At 45.9% G+C, this 14,597-nt stretch overlaps 1 pseudogene; it reads right to left on the reverse strand.

The window, feature by feature from the left end:
* Window positions 1–2,129: 2,129 nt before the first annotated feature.
* The window catches only part of LOC116903246, a 31,019-nt pseudogene continuing 18,551 nt past the window's right edge, over window positions 2,130–14,597 (reverse strand).

The raw sequence follows: 14,597 nt of genomic DNA on the forward strand, positions 1-14,597 counted from the left end.
TTTTTTTTTTTTAACGTGAAAACCTCAGATGAAGGAGGAAAACACTGAGGTCCTTTATAAAGAAAAGCCTTTCCCTTGGGGAAATAATGGAAAGCCCCAATTGCTCAAGTCTTTCAAAGACCGTACAAAGCACCCTGAGCACGCCGCGGAGAATAAGTCTGCGTTCTCTAGGGAACTGGCTGCATGATCTAATAGGTCTTTGCCCTCCTTCCAACTCCAGTGATTCATGTGTGACTTATTTAATTGTTATCATCCATTGCAGATATATAAAAGAATGCTTTTATTCTTCAAAAAAAAATTCTAAATTCAAATCACCTTTAATATCACCAAGTTTCTACCCCCATCACCCTTCAGAATGTTGGCATATTAACTTTTTGACCTACCTTCAACCCCACTTCCACCTTCCAGAATACAAAAAGTACATCTGCTAAGCAGCTGGGTAGAATGAGACGCCCCACCCAACGGTGCCTTGAAAACAGGCTTTAGGGAACTAAGGGTTAAGTAAAGTCCCCCAGGAATTCCAACCTATTGCAAGCTGCTAAATCAGAAGCTGCCAGGGGCCTAGGTGTAACCACAGCTAAGAAAACAATGCCTAACTGCTTTACCCTCCACAGCATTGAGCATTTATCATGGTCAGAAAACCACCTGTTACTTGAGAGAGTGTCAAAAGGATTCTAAGCCATAATTAAAGGAATAAAAACATATTGTGAATGGCTGTGCGAACCTCAGGCAGATGTGCTATTTAGCTGTGGGCTTGATCTGCGATATTAATTTGAAATAAACACAGCAGAAAACAAAACGTGCGCTCAACCGAGACTCTGCTTGCCTGAAGGTTTTGTTTCTTTTGTAGACTTTGACAGTTGTGGTTAGCAGCCTAAACGCAGGCAGAGCTGATGTGTCTTGCAAACAAACCTGGAGTATGTCTGGCAATCGCTTAGGACAGCTGGCAGCCAATCAGATGGACACAAACCACTGAGCAACCGTGTGACTATCTGCAAATGGCGGTTGCAATAATAGAGAAGCAGAGTCAGCCAATAGGGCACCATCATCCCTCTGCTAGGCACTCTCTACCCCTTCTTTCTGTTGTTATTTGTTTGTCTGTTTGTTTTTCCGAGACCGAGTGTCTCTGTGTGGCCTTGGTTGTCCTAGAGCTCACTCTGTAGACCAGGCTGGCCCCAAACTCAGAAATCTGCCTGCCTCTGCCTCCCGAGAGCTGGAATTAAAGCCACGCACCACCACCACCCCACTTAGGTCTTCCTTTTTAACCCCACCAAAGGCAAAAGAATCCTCTACCCCAGCAGAATGCACACTCAAATACTTGGACCTACTCAAGAGAGGTCCTCGGGAAAATATCTTTCTCCAAGGATTGGCCAAATAGCTGTTAACCGCAGACACACAGGGTAAAGTAAGGAGCTGAAAGCAGCCAGTGACTCCTCAGAAGGATGACTCCGTTTGGCAGTGTTGGTTTGTTTAAGTTTCTCCATCTACTCAAACTCCCTCTAAACCTTCAGGGAGGAGGGTGCTCCTGAGAGGGTGAAGGGAAGGGCATGGAGCTGTGATCCGAAGAAGTCAGGGCAAAGCAATTGTACATGGGTGTTCGTAGCTCTGAATCCAGCATTCCCCTTAGAAGATTGCTCAGCCGAGTTGACAGATCTATGCAAATGTGTGGGAAATGAAGAAAAGGCAAGTTGGCATTCATTTCGTAGGCTGAAAAAGAATCGCTTTGATTTGCAACGATTTTAATCTACCTCTTTTACCACAGTGAAACATTGCGAAAACAAGAGCCCCAAATGTCACGAGATGAAACTCGCAAGAGTTCTGTTGGCACACCTTTTCATTCCTGAACAATTACCTTGCCATATACATTTATTCTGGAACAGTCTATAGTGACACATCAGGTTTTGATACTGAAAGATAGTGACATATATAAATACCTCCAATGTGGAAACCGACGTGAACGTACAGTCTACTGCCATGAGTGCCCCTTCATAGGCTGAGCCTGGGCGAAGTTCAAGTCGCTCACTTCGTGCGATCGATTACTAGGAGTCTAAGAAACTGTGTGTTTTCTCTCCTTGAAAAAGCATTCCCCCCATTGGCATACCAGCTATTAACAGCAAAGGTTCAGAGGTTCACTTCTTCTTGGATACACCCACAGCACAGCCTCAGTGGCCAGTGGTCTTGTGCCAACCTCTCAGACACAAGGGCTCCCTGTGGGCTATCATCTTCTTTGGTCGCTCTAGACCCTTGCATAGCTTGTTGTCTAGACTGTTGGCCAGAGCCTGGTTATACTATTCCACCCTTCACATCCTTCTGCCTGTTGAAGACCCAGTCTGGGATCTTGTACTGTCATGGCTCTACACGACGGCAATCACACACTCCGCCTCTTCATCCGTGAGTTCTCCAGCCCTCTAGGTGAGGTCAGTGTCTGTCTTCCTCAATACCACATGAGTATATCTCCCCCTTAATGGCAGCGATGGTAAAGGCCATTTTGTTCAGCCTGTCGATGTTTGGTGTTGAGTACTCACAAAATGTTCTGGAACATCTCAGGAATCACTGGGGACTTGGCAGTGACACGCACAGCAGTGTGTAGGCCTCCTGTGGAAGGCCTTGGAAAAGTTTTGAGAGGCTCTTTTCTGGCCTAGATTGTGATCTATATTCAGGATGTGATCTTTTGGCTCGGGGGTTAAGATCACTGGCTGTTCTTCCAGAGGACCCAGGTTCAGTTCCCAGCACTAACACGGCAGCTCAGGCCTGTCTATAACTCCAACTCCAGGGGATCCAACACCTTCTCGCAGACATACATTGAGGTAAAACACCGACACACATGAAATAAAACTAAATAAATCAGTTTTTAAAATATATTTAAAGACTAGATCTCTATATTAGCGATTACGACCCTTATGGATTTATAGTCCTGAGTGGTCATTATGGTACCTCGTTATCTTTCAAATGACAGACTGTTACTCAAGACTGCCCAAGACTGCTACAAACACCCGTTCTACAATCACCTCCCCTTATGCTGCAGGCTTCATGTCCGACATTGTGGATCCCTAAAGACTTTCTAAAGCTTCTTTTCCCACTTCAGATCTTGCTTGTCCTATTCTGTCCTCTTGAAATGCCCTCCTAAATCCCCCTTACTACAGTAGAAGTCTCATCCCTGAAACACCTCCTTGGGTACCACACCGATGTCGTATTTGTGGCTATGTTCCGGTACTGAGCAAACTAACTGACCCAAGCAGAGATATGACATGCGCTCAGTGAACACGGATTCACACACTTTCCAAACACTAGTGTTTCCTAAGGCGTCTCTGATCCCTTCCTCTGCTGCTCTCTGGACCACAGCATTGGGATTCTTTGGTGCGTCTTCCATGTTCAAACAAATATTTCAGTCACGCGTTGGCATCGCCCTGCCTTCCTGCTCCACCATTTGCCGACTGCCAAGTCCGTCCTTTCACGTGCCTTATAGGAACCCAGCGCTGTGTTTAACGGGAACAGTAATATCTGATACCTGACAGTGCCGCAGAGTTAGCCAGCCGGCCTCACAGGCAGTACCCCCATGCCACTCCTATTCTACCTACACTCAGGGGTCAGCTCCACAGGCACTGGGAGTGAGGAGGGGGAGGTGGGGCTCGCTCGAGGCCAGCCCAAGCTACATAGCAAGATGTCATCTCAGGGAAAAAAAAATGAGTTGAAACACTTTTTAAGATTGCATCCATACTGAACGTGTACAGGCTTAAATCATGTTCCGTATTATAAATAACCTGTATGGGTTAAGCAGGGGAGTGCAGGTTACATGCAAATGCATTGCTCTTTTTATGTAAGAGGATGTGGGTATCATGAGGGCGTCTAGAACATATCCCCTGTGCACATGTAAGCAGGACTCTGTGTAAAATAAGAGTGGAATCACCTCACAGATGAATTATGTGTTGGCAGCTTACTTCATGCCAGGAAAGATCAAGACAGGAACCATGCCACTGTCACAGCCTCGTGGAAAAGGCCCTTCTTTGTACTGGTTTTACCAGGAAGAATGTGTGGCTGACATCATTTAAGTAAAGAGCAAAGGTACCCAGCTGGTAGTGGTCAGTGTCACGGAGGGGCAGCTAGTGTGGTGCCAGGGTTCATGCACTCGGTTACTGCCCCTGACTGAAGCACAGACAGCCTACTTCACAATCTCGGAGCTAGAAATGGCGGAGCCGGAACAGGAAGTCAGCTCTTCTGTTATCTTCTATATCCTCCCCGGTCCTCCTTAGGAAGAACTTGATCAAAGAACTGAGTAATGCCAGCATTTGAAAAACAGAGGCAGGAGGATTGCTGAGTTGGGCATGAGCCTGGTCTATTGATCTAGAACTACACAGTAAAACACTGTCTCAAGAAGAAGGAAAAACAGAACCGAGGCAGCTTTGAGAGCTCAGTTGTGGCTTACAGGAGCACACATTGGGTATCAGCCCTGAGTCTGGACCCTTCTGAGCTCAAAGCCCACTTCTGCCCTTTTGCGAGTAGCATGGTGCTCTGGAAATTGTTTAACTTCTCTGCGCATCGTATCTTCAGCCCCACAGTGGAGGTGATAATCTTTCCACAGTGAGGTAATCCATGAAGCACAAGGGATGGGCCGATGCGATACCTGTCCCCACTCAGTGTGTTCAGAAGCCAGTAGACAGTCCCACAGACTTTATTGGAGCGTTGCTTAGACTTTCTGATCTCTTCAAACATCCCAGAGAATTCTTTTCCCCCAGGTAGAGTTAGTTTCCCAATCCAGAGCGTCCCAGCCCCACCATCATGATTAGGCTTCTTTTAGCATGCCCCCCAGCCTCGTCTGTGTGCAAGAGAGCTGACCCGGGGCCAAGCTAATGCCTCCTGCTACACAAACACAAACCTTCCGGTCTCATCTGACCTAGTCCTTCTCCCTCCCAGAATCCCCCAACCCCTGTCAGCCTCTGGGAATACATTAACAACTATACCGATGCTCACTTTGTCCCTCCCTCACACATGGTCCTCCAGATGGGACTGACACCCTACCCTGCTCCATTTTCCATTTATGTGCACTTAACCCACCGAAAAGGCCACCAGCAGTGCCCATGTGCATATACCCCCAGCTCTCTTATCTGACTATCTCTTTGGTCACAGCTTTCTGCCTCTCTCCTCCTCTGCTGCCTTCTGTCTATTTCTCTGCCTCTCCTCTCCCCTTAGAGATTCTGTTTCCATCTCTGACTCTCTATAGCTGAGACTCTTTCTAACCACTTTCTCACAGAAATATATCTGTCTTTATCTACACACACACACACACACACACACACACACACACACACACACACACACACACACACAGAGCTAATTGGGCTCCCAAGTGAGTTTGTCTTACCCCTACAGGCAGAAGTAAATCTAGTGGGGTTAGAAAGAACACACTTCGCACCTGTCAATTAAGCTCAATCACTTGTGTGGAACCAGAGCCTGATGCTTAGGACAGGCTGACCTGGCTGGACTGGGGACTCAGCTGTCCTTCCAGAGTGGGCTCAGGGAACAAATGCCCCTTCTGTTCCCAGAAGATGAGAGCACGTATCCCTTGGAATGTCAGGGAGCAGCTGTGGGCCTCCCCATAGGGTGGACAGAGAACTGTTCCCAGGCAGCACAAGGAACTATATGTACTGCTGTTGGTCAGCTATTTTTACAGAACTCTAATGACACAGCAAAAGGACAAATATGGCATAAGAGGAAATAGGTGACGTCCTGGCACTGATGTCACTTGAGTACACCAGGAAATGTCTTGGGACTGGACTGGCCATAATAGGAAAGAAATATTACCCTAAACAAAGGTGCTTCTATTATCATACTACTTTCGATTTACAAAGGTCTGCCAACTGGAACAGAGCCCGGTAGGAGCAAGTGCTGGGTGTTGCTGTGAGGGAAGGCTGGGGATATTTTTAAGGGTAGACCGAGAGCCAAGGCTTCATTTATTATTTTCTTCACTTGCCAATTACTTGAGAGCTCACAGTGTTGAAAAACACATGCTAGCCATGAAGATGTGTGCCCTCCTGTCTCACAGGGCTTCTAGCTCAGAGGAGCAGGCGATTGAGAAAGGACACTTTTGTGGGTGAGTAGGAGTGGCATGAAGGTTAGAGAGCCATGAGGAGGGAGAGTGGGTTCTCCAGAAGAAAGGGCAATCGGAGCTGAGCTTGGTCCTGATCATCAGGACTAATAAACAAAGGAAAACAAAGGATTGTTTCTAGAAAACAGGGCAAAGAGCTAGAGTACAAAAGGTCTGATGGCCCCTAAGGCCTGTGAGGACACAAGCTTCAAGTGCAGTATAAAGATACATTGTAACCAGAACTTCGTTTCTACAGTGTAGCTGTGGCCAGTGATAGAAAGGAAAAAAAATGGAGTGATGCAGGTGGCAGCTTCAGTCTCAGGTGAAGAGGAGAAAAGGATCAAGAGACACTCAAGAGACAAAAGAGGGGCTGGGATTTAGCTCAGTGGTAGAGTGCTTGCCTAGCAAGCACAAGGACCTAGGTTCGGTCCCCAGCTCCGAAAAAAAAAAAAAGAGAGAGAGACAAAAGAGCAGGCCTTGATGGTTGTCGATGCATGAACTTGACCAGAGAAGTGAGTCCAGGCTGGCTCTTGGCCTTGCCTTGAGAACTACTTCCTCGGGCAGGGATCTGTGGAAGACAGACACCATAGTTAGAGGGTAGCGAGTCCCACTGTGAGCATGCTGAAGAAACTTGTGGATTGCCAGGTTGGCTCTTGATTTCCCTGCCTCTTGATGCTCCCACACTTGGATAAACCTCCGCCCTCAAGAGTGGACAGACCTTGTGGCTATTGCTTCCAGCTAATGGAATATGGCAAATAGACAAAATGTCTGTCCTGTAATTGCATCATGATATATAGGCTCTCTCTTAGCTAGCTGCACTCCAGGTCGTGCTGGGGACCTGGTAAGGGATCAGCCTCTGGAGCCTTATGCTGCCTCCATAGGCATCCAGTAAACACCTGGCTTGGAAGCCCCATAGTCATAAAGAAACAACCCTGCCAATAACCTGAGTGACTTAGAAAGTGCAGGCCCACCCGAATCAACTACCAGAGAAAGACGTAACCCTACTAAGGCCTTCTGCAGACCTACTCAGACCTACAGAACTGGCAAGATGAGAACTGGCTGTTGGTGGGAGACATTGAAAGTATAATAATTTTATTATGAAGCAAAAAGAAAAAAACAGTCGAGTATCTAAGTAGAGGTTCCGGAGATGAAGCAGAATGCTTCAGCCTGAGCCTCAAACCAGAATCCAGGCCAGAGATAACACAGTTGACTGTTAGCGGATTGTCAGTGGCCAGATGCAGTGATCAAGGATCAAGGATCAGGGAAAAGGATCAAGAGAGGAATGGAGGTAATCTCGGAGGGTTCTAAGGAAGAGATAGGAAGAGGGAAGAAGGCGGATGCTCCAATCCCCTCAGCCTGGTGAAATCTTCAGTTTACTAACTGTGATCATGGGCTAACTGGCCATTTATTCTTTGTGCTCAGTCATTCCTCTGTACTAAGGGATGCTTAGTTGAATGTATACATAGATGGGACCATAAGGATGGAGCGAGTTAACACCTGTTTCCACAGGGAACAGTACCTAGTGATGGAAGTATCTTTCTCATTCACTCACTCATTCATTCATTCACTCATCTACTCATTCACCCATTTCAAGACAGTCTCATGTACGCTGGGCTAGTCTCCAACTCACTACATAATCAAGGATGACCTTGAACATCTCACCCTGTAGCCTCTACCTCCCAACCTCATCTCTCAGCTCAGACTTCATCAAAGTATCATTACTCTCAGACAAGATCTTCTGACGTAAAAGCAACCACGGATCCGAGTGGGCCTGGGTCTGTCTTCAGAGCAGAGGGTTACCTGGTGCTTACCCAGTCCAAACCCACCCTCAAGGCAGGTGAGCCTCCAGTCATGCCAGCCTTCCCGGATCCCATGTTAGAATCCTAACTGCCAGTGTAATGCATTAGGAGTTTGCTTTCTGTCTCTATGGTAAAGACCATGGCAAAAGCAACTTGTTAAAGGGGTTGTTTGCATATACATCCGGATAACTCTCCACCATTGCATTGAAGGAATTCAGGGAAGGAACTTGGAAGAAGGAACTGAAGCAGAGACTACAGAAGAACACCTTCCTGGCTTGGTCAGCTCATTCTTAGATGACCCAGGACCACCTGCCCAGGGGCAGCAGTGCTCACAGGGGCTGGTCCCTCCTATAGCAATTAGAAATCAAAAATAGCCTTGCTGACATGTCCAAAAGCAAATTCAATGCAGTCCCCCTGTCCCTGGACTTTCTAGTCTCAAGAGTTGTGAGAAATAAACGCCTGTTGTTTATAAGCCATTTATTTGGTCTGTAGTATTCTGTTGTGGCAGTCTGAATGGACTAAGACAAGTACCTACTCTACCTTAGAATCAACTGAAAGGTGAGCTCAGGAATCAGACGCTGTCTACAAGTCAAACTTTAAAAGGGACAGAAGATAGAAGATACAAGGATACCAGCATGAACACATAGCTCAGGTGTTTGGAAGGAAAAAAAAAGAACTTCTAACATTGTCCCTAGGAAGGAGGACAACCACATAGGAAGGCCAGAAGTATCAATGAGCCTGGACCTTTAAGATCTCTCTGACAACCAGATGTAGATCTCTCCTGAGAGACACAGCCAGAATACAGCAAATACAGAGGCGAATGCCAGCAGCAAACCACTGAACTGAGAGCGGGACCCCCTGTTGAAGGAATCAGAGAAAGGACTGGAAGAGCTTGAAGGGGCTCGAGACCCCATAGGAACAACAATGCCAAGCAACCAGAGCTTCCAGGGACTAAGCCACTACCCAAAGACTATACATGGACTGACCCTGGGCTCCAACCTCATAGGTAGCAATGAATAGCCTAGTAAGAGCACCAGTGGAAGGGGAAGCCCTTGGTCCTCCCAAGACTGAACCCCCAGTGAACATGATTGTTGGGAGGGGGTGGTAATGGGGGGAGGATGGGGAAGGGAACACCCATACAGAAGGGAGGGGGAGGGGTTGGGGGGATGTTGGCCCGGAAACCAGGAAAGGGAATAACAATCGAAATGTAAATAAGAAATACTCAAGTTAATAAAGAGGAAAAAAAAAATCTCTGACAAGGCAGTAGACACTGGCTGGTCTGAGGCCCCCAGCACATATATAGCAGAGGGCTGCCTGGTCTGGTCTCAGTGAGAGAAGGCACTCCTAACCCTTGAGAGACTTGAGGCCCCAGGGAGTGGGGAAGCCTGGGGGTGTTGTGGGGCTGTAGCGGGGACATCCTCTTAGAGATGAGGGAGGAGGAATGGGATGGGGAATGGAAGGCAGATAGAGACTAGACTGTGAGGAAAGATTAAAGATAATAATAAAAAATGCAGAAAAAAAATATTGTCCTTGGAGAAAGAGCTATCTAAGACATAGGTAGCCTGGGCAGCTGTCACAATTGGAACAAAGCCCAGGAACACAGTTTCTCCAGCTAAGCTAACCCCAGGGCTTCATACTACAGCGTGTCATCATAATGTACTTCTCTCTGACAGGATAGAGCCACAGAAATTACCAAAGGAGACTTAACTGCCAATGATTTGCGTCTCTACCCACTTCCTCCCACCCCTCCTAGACACATACTATCAGGATGGCTAAAGATTTAAAAACCAGACAAACAGGTACTGATGAGGACATGCAGTGAAATGGAAGTCTCATCCATCATTCATGAGAACAGCAGCCATGTTGGAAAACTGTTAGGAAATTAACCACGCTTTACCATGTGACTCAGAAAACCTGCTTCTTCTAAGTTTACTCAAGGAAGAAAGAAAGAAAGAAAGAGAGAAAGAAAGAAAGAAAGAGAGAAAGAAAGAAAGAAAGAGAGAGAGAAGAGAAAAGAAAACTTACGGACACAAAAGCCTGTTTCTAGAAGTTTCATGAACAGCTGCCCAGATTGGGAAGCATGCAAATAACACATCAAAAGGAAAATGATTAAATAAATGTTAGCATTCACACTGCGCAGTTAGAGTTCTGTCAACCTGCCACAAGCTAGAGTCATCTGGGAAGAGAGAACCTCAATAGAGAAAATGCTTCCATCATGGCCTATAGGCAAAGTCTGTAAGGTATTTTCTTGATTAACTACTGATGTGGGTCAGTCCACTATGAGCGGCGCTCTCCCTAGGCATGTGGTCCTGAGTTGTATTTTTAAAAGTAGGCCGAGGGAACCATGAAGAACAAGCTAGTAAGCAGCATTCCTCCATGGATTCTTCATTAGCCTCTGTCTCCAGATTTGCTGCCTAGACTTCCCTCACTGGTGGACAGTGTGAGACCCTTGACAAATAAACCCTTTCCTCCCTAAGTCACATTTGGTCTGGTCTTTATCACGGCAAATAGAAAGCAAACCAGTGTACACGCTGCGAAATATCACTAGTGACTAAACGGCATAGATAAGACATAAAATGACTGTGTAAGTCAGAGCAGCTTTTCTAAAATGACAAAGATATCAAGACAAAATTCAGGTCAGTGGGTGTCAGAATGAGAAACAGGAGGAAAAATTAAACACAAGGAGGGATAGATGAATCTTTCTCAGTGACAGAACCACTCAGTGTCACGTTAGTGGTAACAATTACATGGCAGGGCAGTTGTCAACGTTCATATGGCTGTATATCTAAGAATAGTATTATTCCTATAAATTAAACTTTAATAAACCTAACCCAAAACAAATGGGCCTTCTATGAGACTACAGTGGTTGTCAAGCTTCATTTTATCTGGGCTTTGCGTGGGATTGTGGTTTAATCTGAATCGTCCCCTTACAGACTCATTTTTTCAATACTTGGCCTCCAGCTAGAGCCATTGATTTAGGGGGTTTGGGGTGCGGGTGGAGCCTTCAGTAAGCGATGGTTGAGTCTGAGAAGTCCAAGCTGACTCACAATCAACAAGCTAAGGACTCAAAGAATCAACAGTGTAATTTCATACTGAGTCCAAAGCTCTGAGATTCAGGAGAACCGATAGCTAAGTTCTACTTCAGGTCCAGAGAAGGCCAATGTCCCAGCCGTGTCCCTCACAAAGAATACGAATGTCCCTTTACATAGTCCTTCCTTCTGTTAAAATCATGAATGGATTGAATGAGGACCACCTACCTACTTGACTCAGTCTACCGATTCCCTTCCTACACTATCCAGAAATACCTTAGTGTTGAACCATGCATGAGTGTGACATTTGCCCAATCCGGTTGGCACATAAAACTAATCATCACAGCAGCCCAGAACTATACAGAGTGTGGAAAAGCCAGAGAAAGCGAGTCTACCAGAAGAGAGTGGGGAGCACGGACAAGCTCCCCTATGGAAGATTGTGGGGTGTAGATGAAATCCTCAGTGAATGTGCATTATCGACATACACATTACCACATCAAGGACTCCAAAGCCCAGACACATGGGAACAGAGACAATGAGTTTCCAGGCTGCCGGTGTGTCTTCATTAAAGCCCGCTGCCCATCTGATTCCCACTGTGGTGGTTTGAATGGGAATGATGATCCCACAGACTCAAGTGTTTGAATGCTTGGCCAGAAAGCAGTGGCACCATTAGGAGATGTGACCTTGTGGGAGGAAGTATGCTAATGGAGGTGGGTTTCGAAGTCTCAGATGCTCAAGCCACACCAAGTGTGGCTTTCTCTCCCTGCTGTCTGAGGATGTCAACTTTCAGCTCCTTCTCCAATACCGAGCCTACCCATACGCCATGCTGCCCATCGTGGTGATAATGGACTGGACCTCTGAACCTATAAGCTAGCCACAATTTAATGTTGTCCTTTATAAGAGTTGCCTTGGTCGTGATATCTCTTCACAGCAATGAAACCCAACTGAGACACTTTTCTGTATGTATTGTTTGTCACTGCAGTTGTGTCAATCTCTAAGCTATGCAGGTTGCAGCAGAAGAGAGAAGACAGAGCATCCACTGGACTGAACAACTTGGAGGGTATAGCGGCCTTGGAAAGACCATATTTCATGGATACCAGTGATGGAGCCAAACTACAAAAAAAGTTATCACACAAGATAGGAGGTAAGTTAAAGATGACATAAGGCTGAAGTTGGAATTTGCTTTTCTTCTTGTTATGGAAGACACCCAGGTATAGGAGTGGGTAGATCACAAGAGAAAGGGCATAGTCACAGAGCAAGACCCTCAAGAATGTTGGTGAGGAGGGATCTTGATCCCAGATGGAATTATCAACTCCATTTGGGAAGAGGTGATAGGTCATGCTGCTGAGGTGTTTGGCTGTAAAGTTACCTTCGAAGTCATTAGAGACCAATGAGTGAGTGAGCACTCCATCAGTGGCTGGGCAAGAGGAATACTGATATCAGCCTTCAGAGAACGTGAAAGGGCTTAGAATCCTGTTGGGAACACAATGAGTGCTGGTATTTATGTGGTACAAGAGAAGAATGTAAAGCCCAAAAGGAAGACAAAGACTACTTCGCATAGAACTGTCAATGACTTACAACCCTTGAGGCATAAGTCAGTCACAGGGATCGAACCTTTGTCAGTCCACCTGGGAGCAGGTCTAACCGATGTGGAGGATGTCACCCACAATCTCCTTCAAACCCTAAAAGTACAGTGGACTTGGGAAATTTGTGGAGAGGCTGTTTGATCTGAAGAAGGGTTCTAGATTCTACAAACCCTGAGCCACCAGGCCTTGTGTGATTCTAAGCATTAATTACCAAGGCTATCTCCAAAGTTATGTCAAGGCACAACAACTCAGTATGTTGCAGACTCTTGGAGGTGGCACCTTCAAACGGATCAGTTGTGCAAGGTGCCCTGGATAAGGATATGAGTAGCTAGTTTACCTGAGAAGACAAACTGACACTCCCAGGTACCACCCACTCAAATCCCAAGGGTTAAGGATGCTGCTTCCTTTCCAGAGACCAGTGGAGGGCAGTGCCTCTGTGAAGCAGTTCAACTTCTGCTTTTTTTGTTTTGCCAGAGATGAGTTTGCTTTTCCAAAGGAACCGTCTCTTCCCGGGAATATCTGAACTTGACTAGGTGAACTGTCTCCGCCCTTTACTCATAGGCAGAACGAGACCGCTCGAGATCCTTTATTCCTTTCCAAGAGAGAGGCAGATCCAAGGCTTCACCTATTCCTTATGACCATTTTTCCTAGGCACGCACAGAAAGGCAGGGACCCGGTTTCATTAGTTCAAAGCCTTGCATTATAACATCTAAGCAGTGGGGATGCATGGAGAGAGCGCAGCACCCTGGCTTTGGCTGCTGATGCTATTGGCCTATCTTAAGGTCTGTTTCTTTGGATTGATGGCTCTTGAAATTGTCCCTCACTGAGAACTCTGGCATAAGTATTCACTTACATGTGTTCCATGGCTTTGACCACAGCGTGGGCCAATGCACTGGCTTGCCGAAGGTCACATGGTTAGTAAGTAGCAAAGTGGGATGATGCCAAGTCACTCTACTACTCAAAGATGATAGCTGTGTCAAAGAATTATCAGCAAACGACACTCATGAATAGTGCTGCTCTGTTTGGAAAGTATATATTTTTTTAAAAAATCTCATTTGTTGAGATAGCAGAAGTTCCTTGTCTGGTTCCAGTCATGCTCCTACATGCCCAGCCTACAGAATCTTCATAAAATTCTATTCTTCGTATATTACCTAGTCTGTACTATCTAGTAATAGCCACAGAAAGCAGACCAAGGGAATTGTAGGAAAAAGAGAAGTCACTAGCAAACTAAGAGCTCTACCAACATACTGTAGATATGGAAAGCCAGCCATATACAAAACCAATCAAAGGAATGCTGTGAAATGGCCATATGACTGTTAGCTTCCAGGAGTCTGGGCCCCTTCATCTATAAATACAGTAATGACAACTGTCTAATATTGATTGAAAGCTCAGCCGTAACAGGAATTGTGCCAAGCATTTTCCAACATTGTCTTCTTTCCATGGTCTTGATAGCTAAAGAACTTAAGCATTCTTGTCATTAGAAAAGCAAGTCCTATTTGCGTGTGCAGGACACATTTTGTTTAGCTACTCATTAAACACTTTTCTCATTTAGAAACTATTCCCTAGAGTGTATAGGTGAAGCCATTCAAGAGAACAAATGTGCTAAGTATAGAGACAGGATTGGGTCCTTCCTGTCTGGCAAGGGGTACCTCCCAATCCTTTCCCAGCTAGCTTATTCATCAAGGAAGCAGGTGGTTCCACAAGATACCTTCAGAGAGGGCACTTCAGAGAAGTGTCCTCCTTCCACCAAGAAGTCATTCCACTTGTGAAAATACTGACCTATGAGGAGGTATTTAAAAATGCTTTGTTTGGGGGAAAACCTCGAGGTTAGATATAGGATGATACACAAGCCTATGCTCCTACTACTACGTACACACCCCAAACCATCAACAAAATGCAGGAAAAGATCCTTGCAAGGTGGATTTTTTTTTTTAGCATTTTACTCAAAATCTGACAGATAGCAACAATAAAAAGATCAATCCGTAGATTACAAAAATATGGCAATCCGTAGACTAGAAAAAGACACTGATGTGATTCCCTGATGAGGAAGGAAGTTCTCAAACATGGCACAGCACGGGTAAGTCTTGAAGACCTCAGGCTA

Source organism: Rattus rattus, chromosome 1, assembly GCF_011064425.1.
Source record: "Rattus rattus isolate New Zealand chromosome 1, Rrattus_CSIRO_v1, whole genome shotgun sequence".
NCBI classification, from domain to species: domain Eukaryota; kingdom Metazoa; phylum Chordata; class Mammalia; order Rodentia; family Muridae; genus Rattus; species Rattus rattus.